We start from the raw sequence: 15,149 nt of genomic DNA on the forward strand, positions 1-15,149 counted from the left end.
TTTCTGTGTAATTATTTCGGGTACAGCTAGGTGGGAGCCAGCCCACAGCCTGCAGTCCTCATTACTACATTATTTGGTTAATTTTGATATTCTTTCTCTTCCTTTTAGTTAGTGTAGGTAAGGGTTTATCTACTTTATTCATTTTCTCAAACAACTCTTTATTTCCTTATCTGTATTATTAACTCTTGTATTAATTGAATATTTGTATTTTTCTTTTTTTTCTCTTGTTTTGATTTTATTCCTGAATTTGACTACTTCCTGCTGTCTACTCATCTTGGGTGTGTTTGCTTCTACTTGTTCTGGAGATTTCAGATATGCTGTTAGGTTTCTTGTATGAAATTTCTCCCAACTGCTTCATGAAAACACTTAACACTAAGAGTTTTCCTCTTAACACTACTTGCGCTGTGTCTCATAAATTTGGGTATATTGTGCATTCATTTTCATTGAATTACAGAAAGTCTTATTTCTTTCTTTGTGTTTTTGTTTTTATCCAGTAGAAACTCACTAGAGAATTGTTCAGTTTCCTTGAGTTTGTAGACTTTTGAATGTTACCATTGTCACTGAAATCCAGCTTTAATCCACTGTGTTCTGAAAAGATGCAAAGAGTTATTTCACTTCTTTTTTATCAATTGAAACTTTCTTTGTAGCCAAGTATATGCTCAGTTTTGGAAAATGTTCCATGAGATGCTGAGAAGAAAGTGCATTTTCTTGTGTTTGGGTAAAATATTCTGGATATACCTGTTATGTCCATTTGAGTCATAACACTTATTATTTCTGTAATTTATCTGTTTAATTTATATCTGTTTTGCTTGTACAATGGTATAATAACATTCATTCTTTATATAATTTTCTTCTATTTTCCTTCTGTCATTAATAATTCTGGAAATAAATCTTGATCCTTTACATATACAAGACAAATATTCTACCACAAAAACAACACTCTTAATGCATTTTAAATATTATTGTATAATAAATTTAACATATTATGTAGCTTTTGTCCTGAGAAGATGAGGTTTGAACAAGAAATGTCCTCAATAGGCTCTGGCACTTGAAAACTTGGATTACAGTTGGTGACATTGTTTGTAGAACTTTAGGTAGTGCATCCTGATTGGGGTAAATATGTTCCTGGAGACAGACAGTCTTTGAAGTTATATAGACTTACCCTACATTCAGTTAATTAAAACAAATTTATGACAATTATAATACACATATAAACATTTCTAAAATGATTACATTGTGTTTATGTCATAGAGAATATAACAGGGCTATAACCTAGATTATGTTTCTTAGAACTTCTACCATACTATAAGGAAAAATATGTCTGTAATTTTTAGGAAGAATAATCCCTGTTATGGTTCAATCAAGCAAAAAGGGAGTTTTTCAATAAAATGATGAAAAACAGTGTTGGGATATAATGTCCATTCTTGGATATAAATCACACTCAAATTGGTGTCTTCAAATTATAGAGAATAGGAGCAAAAGATGTAAATGCACCACTAATGATAGACTGGGGATCTAAAGATGTGTTTATTTTGAGATTATATATCAAATACAGGAAGCCAAGCTTGTTCATGTATTTTTAAATGTCAAGAAATTTCTGCTTTTGAATCTACAACTTATCTACAAATTGTATATTATAATTGGAAGGCCAACTGTAGATAATCAAGTAAAGATTCACTCTGATCATTGATATTTGGTATTAGGACATCATGAAATGTATCTCTTTCAATAAATATCTTTATATTTCTTGTCAATACTTGCTAAATAATTATAGTCACAGTGAAGTCAGCATGAATGTGAAAATGTGGAACTGAAGAAACATATGCTTGGAAAAGAAAGAAAGTAAATTTAGCACCAAATTGATGCTTGTGTTCATGCTAAATTTAGAACAGGGTGGTGAGATATTAGAATAAAGAGAGTTTTATTAAATTATAAAGTAATTTCTATTACACTTAAATATTTAAATTATTAAATCATTGTATATATGCATTTGTTTGTCAGTCATGATCTTTATAACACTAAAACATGTATGCATGTATTTTAGCATAACTTACATATTATATGATTATTTTATTTTAAATTATACATTTATAAGCTTATTAACTATTTTATTCTCAAAGACTATGTCAGTTAAGAGTGTAAAACATGAGAGAAGTATATCTTGACAAAAGTTGAGCATTTGTCAAAAATAGAGAAGAATATTTCTGATAAAACCTAGAATAAACAACTTTTAAAATAAATAATATATTAATTAGAGTTTCTGAAATTGTTAATCATTTGGCATAATGGATAATTCTTTGTAATTTGTTATACTGCTCCAAATTATGTAAATACAGTTACACACACACAGACACACAGACACACAGACACACACACACACACACACACTCACACAGATACTATTTACCTGTGCTTTAACCCTTTCTGTGCAGAAGATATATCATTTACTAATGTCAAAATATGTCACTTCTATACTTCACATAAATCAATGATAATTTAAAATGAATAATCACCAACATTTATGAGTGGTCTAAATTCCAAAGATCTCAATTCCAATTATCTTTGTTTAAGTGATCTTAAATCCAGTGATTTTTATCTCTAAAGGTAGTAACTGTAAAGTTAAGATTCAACTTAACTTTTTTTTAACATCTTGAAAAATCCCAGCCACATAGTTCAAATTCCACATAATCAATTCATTCCTTAATTTTATTAAATAATTCTTAAATGTTAAGTATTGATTTATGTAAAGTCAAAATAGTTCTTAATATGAAGCTTGAATTTTAGTATAAAGTGAAGTAACTTTTAAATGAACAAACTATGTAGTAGACAAATTAAGATTTAATATATTCTCTAAATAAAAGCAAAGCAAAGAAACCAAAAATATTGGTGGTAACCAGATGGTGATGGCATGCGCTTTTAAACCCCACACTCAGGAGGCAAAAGTAGGTGGATCTCCTGATGAGTTCAAGGCCAGCGTGGTCTTCAAGAGATAGTTCCAGGACAGCTATTACAGAGAGAAACCCTATCTCAAAACACACACACACATACACACACGTGTGTGTGTGTATGTGTATCTGTATATATTTACATACATACATATATATATGTGTGTGTGTGTGTGTGTGTGTTTTATTATTTTAAAGTTATTCTCCTTGAAAGGTCTACCCATGCAGATGATACCATGGCAAAGTCTTAAAAGAAGACAAGAAAGTTATGCCATAAAATTTTAAGCAAATAGAACAAAGATCTGTCTAATAATGCCATGACTATGTCTCATCACATTGAAAGAGGATACATGTGAAGAGAAAAAGAGAAAGTAATGGAAAATAAGATTGACAATTCCATGTATCAGAGCTTAGATTTTAAGTAAGTCTTGATGTAACTTTGAAAAAAAATATATTTAACTTCTTAATATTATCTTAGCTAATTGACTGACTTTTTCCTTTTCCAACCTACAATACTTTCAGCAAAATCAAATTTTTATTTTAATTTGACTTTTAAAAATATTTGAAAGAATCTTGCTGTATACTATATTCAAAACTATTGGCAGAACTGATAAAACAGATTTGAAGTGTGTCAATGCAGTTTCAGAAATATGGTCAAATTATGATAACTTTCAGTAAAACAACTATCTACTTGTGTTGGTAATTTAATCACTGAGTATAAGAAAGAAATCAAACATTATGAAGATTTTGATCTGAAAATTGAAAAAGTAGAATTAATATTTACTGAAATAAACTACTTCTGTGGTTCCAATCTTGGAGAGGGAGATAAGGGACTGAGTCCTAATTTCTTTAAATTTTGTATATTAGAAATAATAAAACTTCTGATATGTTAAGTATTTATTTGTAGTTATTGAGGAAGACATGTAGGATACATATATTAATTCGATAATTAACAGAAATTGCAATTCATTTCTGCCATAAAGTACCTGAAGTCACAATACACATAATCCATATTTTAAAATACTCACTAGGCATATCCCCACTTTTGAGGTCAAAAATATATATGGAAGGGCCATAAATAACCCATATTTTGAAAAAATGGCTAGAAATTTGAAGGCTTTCATGATACTATTGGGTCAATAAGTATATCAATCAAACTCTAGGCCACACTCTTATGCCCAGGATTAGGTGGCCAGCAGAAAAATGACACTTTATTTTATATGCATTTATTGTTGTTTTTGTTGTTTGTCCTATTGGGTTTTTGATTATTTTGATTTTCCTATTTATATTTTTGAGAAAGAGAAGAGATGGAAGGAGGGACAGGAGAGAGTAGAAAGAGGATGAATTTTAGGTAGGTAGGAATGTGAGAAAGATCTGAGAGAAGCTGGAGGAGAAAGAATATGACCATTATATCTTGTGTGAAATAAATTAAAAAAAAACATATTGAAAGAGGAACAAATTTTTATTTTGTTTTCCTTAGCAGGAATGAATAGTAGTAGTTTTTCTGGTGATTTTAGAATGTAGTAAAAGGCCAAAATTCTCTAGAAGCATATATTATTGTGATCATGTACCAATGAAGGGAGGGGGCTAATTTTAAGCAAGAAATATAAACTGAATTCATAGCTTCATAAAAGAAAAAGGAGTATGAGGGGACAGAGGAAGATAGCTAAGTATACAGGGCAAGAAAGCCTATGAAATCTTTCACATTGCATCAGTATTCTTGAAGAAATAATTAGCAAGCTGAGCTGTGGTGGCACCCACCTTTAATCAAGGCACATAGGAGGTAGAGGTAGGCAGATCTCTGTGAGTTCGAGGCCAGCCTGGTCTACAAGAGCTAGTTCCAGGACAGGCTACAAAGCTACAGAGTAACCATGTCTCGAAAAATAAACAAAAAAGTAGATATGATAGCTAATTTTTATGTTAATTTGACACAAGGTAAGGTAATTTTTGAGGAAGGAATCTTAATCATGAAAATGCCTCTGTAAGATGGATGTATAGCCAAGTCTGTAGGGCACTTTCGTAAAGAGTGTTTGAATTGATACTACACTGTCCATTATGTGTAGTGGTGGTGGGATCGGTGGGCAGATGGTACTGGGCTTAGTAAGAAAGCAGACCGATAAAGCAATGAGAAGCAATGCAATGAGTAGTGTTCCTCCATGGATTCAGCAGCTGTTTCTGGCTCCAGGTTCCTGCTTTGAGGTCCTACAATGATTTCCTTTTATGTGGTCTATGATTGGGATATGCAAAATGAAATAAACCTTTTACTCTCCAAGTTTCTTTTGGTCATATTACTTTTCTTCACAGAAATAGTAACACTAACTAATACAAAAAGGAATGCCCAAAAGAGGTGTCAGAAGATAAGAAAGAAAAAAATGAGTGCAATAGCTATCTAGTAGAGGGCAATTGTAAAGAGACCAGGAAATATAATTTACAATATATGATATGATTGGTATCCAACACTGGATTGTCCTCTTGAATTTATTTTCTCTAGACATATGCCACTCACATATGAGTATTTTTATCAGAGTAATGTATTAAAACAGGGTTGAGGTTTGTCTGGCTACAGAAACATAATGAAGAATATATTTAAAATAACATTCATATCTTTCAAAATTTGAATCCATGAGGTAACAATGATTAGTTACAAAGATTTTATCAATTATATACACAAAATATAGTAAAAAAGTATTATTATTAGAATTGTTCGTTCTATTTCTTAGGACAAAGGTTTGTTTCATTCTAAGCATCTGATACATTTAGTAATTTATAAAAAAATGTAGCATATTTTAATGGCATAAACAAGTTGTTAGATCTTATATTTTAATAAATATATTATTTTCAATGTCATTATAAAAATAAAAATTCATTTGTTAATATCTGATGTCTAATAGAATCATTATTGTCATACTATAGGGTGACTCCATTTTAATCTTCTAAGCATGTAAATTTGTGTGTATGTATATTTCTGTGTTATATTTATAAAAACATTTTATACTTGAAAATATTTAAGCTTATAATTACAGCCTTTCTAATTCCCTTTCTTCCTTCCAACAACTCCCATATACCCCTTCCTATTCTCCTTCAAATTTATGACCTCTACTTTCATTAATTGCTGTTGTATGCATGCCAATGTGTATATACTTATATATTATTGGTATAATAGCAACAGGATGCATAATGGTACTTGTATGTATATATTATAAAAATTGGCATTGGAGCAACAACTGTTATTCTCAGAATTAAATCACTTTCCCTCTTCTCTTTTCTTCTTCCAGCTACTCCCAGTTACCATTGCTCAAAACATTTATATGTCCCTGAATCAAATTAATGACTTTTAAACCTCTTTTTGTGGATTATTATTATAACATATGCATGTATGTATGTTCATTCACACACACACATACACACACACACATGACTTGCTAAGTCCTAGAGTAGAAGGTCCAACTGTCTATGTATTGCTTTTATTGGTTAATCAATAAAGAAACTGTTTGGCCTGATAGGGAAGAATTGAGGTAGGCAGAAAAGATAGAACTGAATTCTGGGAGGAAAAAAGCAGAGACAGAGAGAGAGCAGCCATGGAGCTACCAGGTCAGACATGCTGAATCTTTCCCTGTAAGCTACAACCTCATGATGTTATTATTAGAAATGGGTTTAATCAAGATGTGAAAATTAGCCAATAAGAGGCCAGAAAGGCGGAATGCGGTCGGAAGGCCGGGCGGCGGAACGCCGCCGGAGGACGCCTATCACGGCCGGCGGGGACCGGCTGGGACCGGAGCGACTGCAGAGGACACAGGCTGCTGGCGGCAGGAACCATCCCAGCAGCAGAAGCAGGCTGCAGGGACGGCACGCAACACCGAGATCAGATCGCCCCACTACAATTAAATCAAAGAGGTAGGCCTTTTGTTGGCAAGGTCACTGGCAAACAGGGAGCTTGGTCCTGATCCTGAAGACCTTCGGAGGGGGTGAGAGGATTCTTGGCCTGAGGCAGGAACCAGGAAATAGAGCGAGGGCATTTGGTAAGCGGAACCCTTGGCCAGCAGGGAAACCTGATCAGGTTTAAAAAGACCCATTAGATAGGATCAATAGGAAGAGATGGGCAGGCACAAAGACAAGAATTCAACCAACAACCTGAAAAACAACATGAAAACACCAGAACCCAGTGATATTACAACAGAAATATTTGAACACCCTAACACAGAAAAAGTGGAAAAAATTGACTTTATGAAAGCAATAGAGTCCCTTAAACAACATGTAAAAAACGCCCTTATAGAATTGGATGAGAAGTATAACAAAATGTAATGTATAATTAAGAAATATAGGTTAATAGATAATCATCTATAATAGTCAAGTTTGTAGTCATGTTAATTAGATTTTCCAGGTATGTATAGAAATATTTCAGATAGGCATTCTTCATATCTTTCAAAGAATACAGGACATGGAATTTTAAATGTTTTAATAACTGAGGTCTTTTCATAACAATGAGACATGTGTACTCCTGGCAGCACCAAGCTACTCCCCTGAAGAAGATGGGCATTGAAGAGGCTCCTTATGGAGTTGATTAGCCATTTGTGGAAGAAACTGCTCTTTCCTGGACTGATGCATAAACTGGACACAAAGAGCCTGCAGAGATGACTGCTGAACTTGCCTAAAGATGAGATGGTCTTTGGGGTTCCTGCTTCATAAAAGAGTCTGTGAGACGTTCTATAGGATACAAAAGAAAGTGACTGAACTTTTTTTAAAATTTCCTGCTTCATGGAAATGTCTCCTGGATACTATGGGTTCTGTAGGATGAAGATGAATGCCCCAATGTTACAGAAGAACTTTGGGTAACTATACAGGCAGCTAGATGTCTCTGTCATTTCTAGAGTTTTGGAAGTTGATTACTTGTTTACTTAGGAAGTATATTTCATCCTGGAGTCTTTGATGGAGCTGAAGAATATATGGTTATAGTTTTCCTTAGTTATAATAAAAGATAGAATAGATATAAATACCATAACTGTAATTCTTGCTTGATAACTGTTTTATTATATGTAATTTTACTATGTTAAAGTTAAAGCCTTCCTTTCCCTTTAAAACAGAAAAGGAGAAATTGTGTATGAAGTCATTCTGTTTATGTATTGCTTTCACTGGTTAATCAATAAAGAAACTGCTTGGCCTGGTAGGGCAGAACTTATGTAGGCAGAGAAGACAGAACTGATTTCTATGAGGAAGGAAGCAGATACACAGAGAGCTGCCATGGAGCTGCCAGGTCAGACATTCTGAATCTTTCCTGGTAAACCACAACCTTTTGGTGATATACAAATTATTAGAAATGGGTTAAATCTAAGATGTGAGAATTATCCAATAAGAGGCTAGAGATAATGGGCCAAGCAGTATTTAAATGAATACAGTTTCTGTGTGATTATTTCGGGTGTAAGATAGCCGGGTGGCTGGGATGACAAGCAGCCAGATCCTCCTGTTACAAAGTCCCATTTTGTTTTATATATATAGTTTTTACTGCTCATCCTTGTGTGTTGGTCAAAAGGTTGCAAAATTCAATCCTGGGTTGGGGCATAATTATAGTAGTAGCATTAACTATTTATTCTTTGTCTAAGGGTGGGATCACAAAAAATTTTACAATGTCTTGTTTAGGTATCTATTCCTAAGACCTATAGCAGACTTTGCAATTTTCTTGCTCTTAGAATATTTCTTACTCTTCTTCCATGGTTTTCCTGAGCCATAGATGTAAGATCTTTGATGTAGATGTACTTATTGTGACTGGGATCGCCATAATCTGTTGCACTCTACATTGTGTCTAGTAGTCATTTTCTATGATGCTTCCATTTGCTATTTAAAAAAAAAAAACATTTCTTTGGTGAGGGGTGATAACTACACTTATCTGTGACTTTTAAGAATAAGGTTTAGAAAGTAATAAGAGTTTATGATGGTCTTAAAAAGAGGAACTGGTAGATTTTCTTTTATTTTCCTTTAATTTACTAATGCCAGGACTCTGGCTAAATTTCCAATAGAGAGCAGAATTTTCATCTGCAACATTGGGGCATCTATCTTCAGCCTATAGGCCTAGCGTATCTGACAGACTCTTCTGTGCAGCAGAATATTATGAAGGGCTGTCCATTCTTGTCTTCACTTTTTGTTTCCTGCTTATCCACTTAGGACAGCATACTGTCAAGAGTCGAGGCAAGGGCATTTTCTTGCCCAGTGGCTTATTTTGCTACAAAGAAAATGAACTCTCTATGAAGTTTTTTTGATGCCCTTCATCTTCGCTTAAGTAGATTGGTGTTGTCTGTAACAGATGTGTCTCCTTGTCATAAATAAAAAGCCTATGTTATTAAAACATCTTTACGTGCTGTATTCTGAAGATCTCTGAAATGCATGAAGATAGAATATTTATCAAAAATATATTTTGTTTGGCCTTGAAAACATATCTAATATGATTACAAGTTTGATTGTTGTAAGTAATTAAGTACTAACCTGAATTACCTTATTATACTAAACAGTAACAATTTTCAAGAAATACAAATGTACATTACATAGTTAAATGAGGTGTATAGGAACAATATCTTGAATAAAAGTAGAAATATTTGTACACTAAGTTCTAACAAAATTAATCTCAAATTTGTATCTATACATAAAATTTGTATACTATATATGAAAATCCAACCCAGTATAAAATATGTAAAACTAGCATTTGCTTTTGGAAAAATAGATTTAATAATATACTTTTTTTTCATTTGGTAATTACACATCTGAAGTGATTCTGCTTTTATTTCCTTCACGTTAAGCCAATCATGGAATTTCACAGTGATTTCTGGGGTGGGGCAGAAGGAAAGTGTGTTCAGAATGATGGAGGCCATGGCCTCGTTGGCCTGAGAAGGTGCAAGCAGGGGGCCTCACTGGGGAAGCTGGAGGAGCACCGACTGCCCCGCTGGCAGGTAGGTGATGTTCCGAGAGCGAGAGAGAGAGAGCTGGTAAGCAATGTCCTCAGCTGCTTCCAGCTTCCGCAGCTCAATCAGGCCATCACCTGCAGTGGCCAGGGAGTTGGCGATCAGCTCGGCTGCCTTGGAGTCGCCCTCAGCAGAGATGATGGCTGCCTTCTGCTGCTCAGCCTTTTCCACCACAAATCTGGCCCTCTCCGCTTCCTGCTGAGCCACCTGTTTGGCTTCCACTGCTTCTGTGAACTCCTTCCCGAAGGTCAGATGTGTCAAGGACACATCATCCAGAATGAGCCCAAATGTTGCTGCTCTCTCTGTGAAGTCATCGCTCACCTGCCGGGAGACCAGCTCTCGCTGGGTGATCAATTCTCCAGCATCAAAGTGAGCCACCACCGACTTGAGGATCTCTGTAGTGATGGAAGGCAGAACCCGCTCATCATAGTCCTCCCCGATGCTGGTGTAGATACGAGGGAGCTGGCTGGCCACTGGCCGGAAGAGGATATGTAGTGTGATGTTGACGTTCTGCAAATCTTTGCTACCAGTGATGAATGGTACGTTCTGTGGACGCGAGCGACTGTCAAAGATAATTGGTTTCTGTACCCAAGGGATGAGAAAGTGAGTCCCTTCCCCTACCACGACGTCCTGTACTCCACGGAATCTGTCAAAGATGACAGCTCTGTGTCCAGCATCCACATTATACAAGGCGGAGTTCACCACGCCTCCTGCCACTGCTAAAGCCAGGCCGAACTTTCCGATGGACTCAAACACTTTGGCAGCCATAATTCCTTCTGTTGCACCCACTCACACCTGCCTCCACTCTCATAATATACTTTTTTATCTTATATCTATAACCTCCTTTTTTTCTTTTCAAAGTAGATCAAATAATCTAAACTTTTATCCTATCAAGTCTGTATTCCCCCCTTTTTTCTTTTCAAAACAAAAATCCTGAATCTAATCTCCCTTGTTTATCTTTTTTTCAGATCATTACCAATAATAACTTGTAACTAATTCTGCTAAACAATGACAAATATCCATAACCCAATGATGTACCAAAAGTCTTCCCACCCTACCTCTAAGGAATGTAGGCATTGTGTTCTTAAATTTATTTCCTGCTCTCCAGAAGTAATGGCATCTTTATGAGATCCTGAAAAATTTGGGTTAATTGTCAAGTGCTGGGAGATGTAATTGTATCTTTTGTTGTCCAGTATCTGTGTAATGGGAAAATACATGGCTTATTTTAAGTCCTGGCTTGAGTAGTCTGTGAGACTTGATCATCTCAGTTAGCTATCTCTAATTTGTTCTGAGTGGTTTGTATACCAAAGCCAATCTTTATTTGGTATTTGTCAACTTAGAGGTGATATAGTCTTAGAGAAATCATTCTGGAGTTATACCATCTTACTTTTGGAGACCTCAAAGTTCACTGTTAGATGTGCTCATGGTTCACTGTAGAAAACTGATAGGGACTCAAAACTGAAATCATATACAGAAAGGTAGATGATTTTTTTTCTAGAATAAGTACTCTATATAACAATTAATATCATGAGAAAAAGTTAGGTATATACATACATATATACACACATATATATTAATCTTATAAAATTCATACGTTATAAAAAGCTTTTAAAGAGTCAATATAAAACCACAGGATTATGAGATTAGTGGCAAGAAAGTAGTCCCTAAATATTTGTTTATCTTCTTTTCCATATCAGGTGACTCTTCTGACAAGGGACAGGGATTTTTTTTATTGAGAAAAGGAAAAAAAAAAAACGTTTCCACCTCCTCCCAGCCTTCTCCCCTCCCCCCATTCCTCTCCCCCTCCCTCTCCAGTCCAATGGGCAGTCAGGGTTTCCTGCCCTGTGGTAAGTTTTAGGTCCTCCCCCCTCCGTCTATATTTAGGAAGGTGAACATCCAAACTGGCTAGGCTCCCACAAAGCCAGCACATTAAGTAGGATCAAAAGCCCGTGCCATTGTCCTTAGCTTCTCATCAGTCCCCATTGTTCGCCATGTTCAGAGAGACCAGTTATATCCCATGCTTTTTCCGTCACAGTCCAGCTGGCCTTGCTGAGCTCCCAATAGATCAGCTCCACTGTCTCAATGGGTGGGTGCACCCCTCGTGGTCCCGACTTCGTTGATCATGTTCTCCCTCCTTCTGCTCCTCATTGGGACCTTGAGAGCTCAGTCCAGTGCTCCAGTGTGGGTCTATGTCTCTAACACCATCCATCACCAGATGAAGGTTCTATGATGATATGCAAGATATTCGTCAGTGTTGCTATAGGATAGGGTCATTTCAGGTTCTTTATCCTCAGCTTTCCAGGGAACTAACTGGGGACCTGGGCTTGGGCTCCTGGGAGCCACTCTAGGTTCAAGGCTCTTGCCAACCCTAAGGTGGTTCCCTTATCTAAGAATTGTGCTTCCGTACTCCCTTAAGGGGTGATGGGGAGAGATAAGGCAGAAGGGGAGGATTGGGGGAACTTGGGGAAAAAGGAGGATTGGGATAAAGGGACAGGGATTTTTAAATTTGCCCTAATAAATATGCTTATATTTAGAGAAGGAAAGTACCACACTCCAAATCTAAAGCCACATTTAATCTCTAACTGGACTAGGGCTACAAAAAGACCATTTCCAGCATATGTCTTTAGAGAATAGCTGAAAGAGACATTGGGGAAGATTTATGAAATCTTAATCTCTGGGAATGTGATAAACTAATAGACCAATTTGCTCTTTGGGAGGACTTTTTCTTCTGGATGATTTTTCTTTTTCTTCAGATGTTTCTTTTGCCCAGTAGTATTGGGATTCTTTAGCTGGATACCTTCATTTTTGTGAAAAGATAGAAACAAAACTATTTCCAAAATTCTAATCTTTGGTATATTCTTTTTTGGCAAGTTATTTCTGATTAAATTAAAACCATCTGCAATCAATCACTCCTAATTTTCCTTTTTGGGGGTTCTTATATTTTGTAAAACTATTGTATAGCAAAAATAATTAATAGAATCTCATCTTTGCATTTTTTTCAGAAATAATTTATAATCTTCAACAATGCAAAATTTTCTTTGAAGACTTCTAACATTTTTTCTAAAGTATGTATATTTGAATCAGATAGTAAATGTTGTCCATGTAATGCTAAACCATAGATTCAAGATATTGCTTATGTATCATTTCCAATGGCTGCTCTTCAAAATATTGGTACAGCGTGGGGCTATTTATCATTCTCTGTAGGAGAATCTTCCATTGATATCTCTTAGCATGCTGGGATTTATTATAACTAGGCCCTGAGAAGGTGAATTTTCCTTTCTCTTGTAAAGGTATAGTGAAGAAACAATCTTTTAAATTAATTGCTTAAAAGAGTCCATCCTTTATGAAATAGAGTAGGGAAAGGAAGTTCAGACTATAGAGAGCCCACTGGCTGAATCACATTATTATTAGATCTGTTACCATTCACCATTTTCCAGATTTATTTTTAAAACAAATGCAGGAGAATTCCAAGGGTTTGTTGATTCTTCAGTATGTTTTGTATTTAGTTGCTAGTATACTAGATTTTCTAAAGTCTGCAGTTACTCTGTTGTTAAATGATATTACACAAACCATACAGAATTTTCCAGCAACCATTTTAAAAGTAAGGCTGTGGATGACTTTGATATATCAGCAGCTGTTTTTCCTTGTGCTTGTACAACCTGAATGATTGGTGACTGTTCTTTATAAAATCATATAATAGATTTCTCAGAAGCATATATTAATTTGTAGTTTGTTTCTATGATTTGGGATATGTTAATCTGAATATTCTATTTCTGTATCAAATCACCTCCCCACAAATTCATTACTAATTGAACAACACATGTTTAAATATTCCTCTCTTTCTTCTGACCCTGTACATTCAACCCATCTTGCCCTCTGTTTTACGTGAGATAAAGTTCTAATTCTTAAAAAAATGAACACTTATGTTCTGAGGAGATCAATTAAGATGTGAAGATTCTGATGAAATTATTATTATATTTACACCTTTGTACACAAGACCTTCAAAGACAATGCCATTTATGTTCATTTTTAATTTTTGTCTTTGTTCTTTTGTAGATGTTTGACAAATACTCACTTAATTGTTTATTCTAAACTTTCTGTTCTCTCTTTTAAAGCTGTTCTATTATCCAGAGAAGTATGGTTTCTTACAATAGGCATTAGGGTCTTTAATTGCTCTAGGAAGAAATTTTCTCTGCAATGGCAGAAGACAACTAAACAGGATTTTGCATAGGGACCTATTAGAGATCCCTCAAAAAATCTTCTGACAGCAAGGAATTATTACCTTGAATATCTCTTGTTAACCCACATTCATTAGTCCAATGCCTTCCTTTGCCATACCTTCTGCAAAATCCAGAAAATAGCGACATTCTTAAATTGATTATGCTTAGAAAAAAATGTTTCTAGGAATAACCTATTTATAAACTATTTTTAGGTGACCTGTTAGCCACGATTGAAACAGTTGACATTTCAATTTTTCTTCTAACCTCTGGAAATCACTTCTCCTAACCAAACATCATTATGGTTGAAAGATTCAATATTATTTGTATCTCAGATCAATTATTTCAAAGGTGCAGACCTTGCCTTTAATGGCATAATTATCCTTTTCCATTGAGAACTAACATTTTTAAAAGCCAGAAATTTAATTATTATTTGTCAGTCTTATGAATTTGGTATCATTCTAATTATTGGTGATATCATTCTTTTAAAGAAATCAGTGGCTAGGCCTTTAATCCCAGCACTCAGAAGGCAGACACAGGCATATTTCTATGAGCTCAAGACTAGCCTGTTGTACCAGAGCTAGTTTCAGGGCAGCTAAGACTGTTACAAAGAGAAACTATCTTTAAAAAACAAAAACAACAAAAAAGAAGGAAGGAAGGATGGAAGGAAGGAAGGAAGAAAGAAAGGAAGAGATCAGTGAAGGTTTCTTTCTTTTGGGCCCATTATGATCTTAGTGAATAATTCAATATTATTTCCTACTTCTTTAATACTGTTCCAAGAATTAAAAGCTGCTGGATGGCATAAAGCCAGGATGTTACCATCATCTAGGGATTGTCTTTCTATAGTAGCATAATCTCCTTCTCCATGAAGTTTATCTTGCAAGATTTTCATACCTCTAAATTTACTCCATTGTTTTATAGTCTTATTCTATTCTCTGAACAAGGTACTCCATTGTAATTGTGGAACAGGCTCTAAAACAGCTATAAACAAGTCTATTCAGTCTGTGATAATAACTCTATTTAAAATTGACCATGAGTTT

At 34.9% G+C, this 15,149-nt stretch overlaps 1 pseudogene; it reads right to left on the reverse strand.

The window, feature by feature from the left end:
- Positions 1 to 9,674: 9,674 nt before the first annotated feature.
- On the reverse strand, positions 9,675 to 10,692 carry LOC101985001 (annotated as a pseudogene).
- Between the last annotated feature and the right edge of the window lie 4,457 nt (positions 10,693 to 15,149).

The sequence above is a fragment of the Microtus ochrogaster genome, unplaced genomic scaffold (genome assembly GCF_000317375.1).
Source record: "Microtus ochrogaster isolate Prairie Vole_2 unplaced genomic scaffold, MicOch1.0 UNK13, whole genome shotgun sequence".
NCBI lineage: Eukaryota > Metazoa > Chordata > Mammalia > Rodentia > Cricetidae > Microtus > Microtus ochrogaster.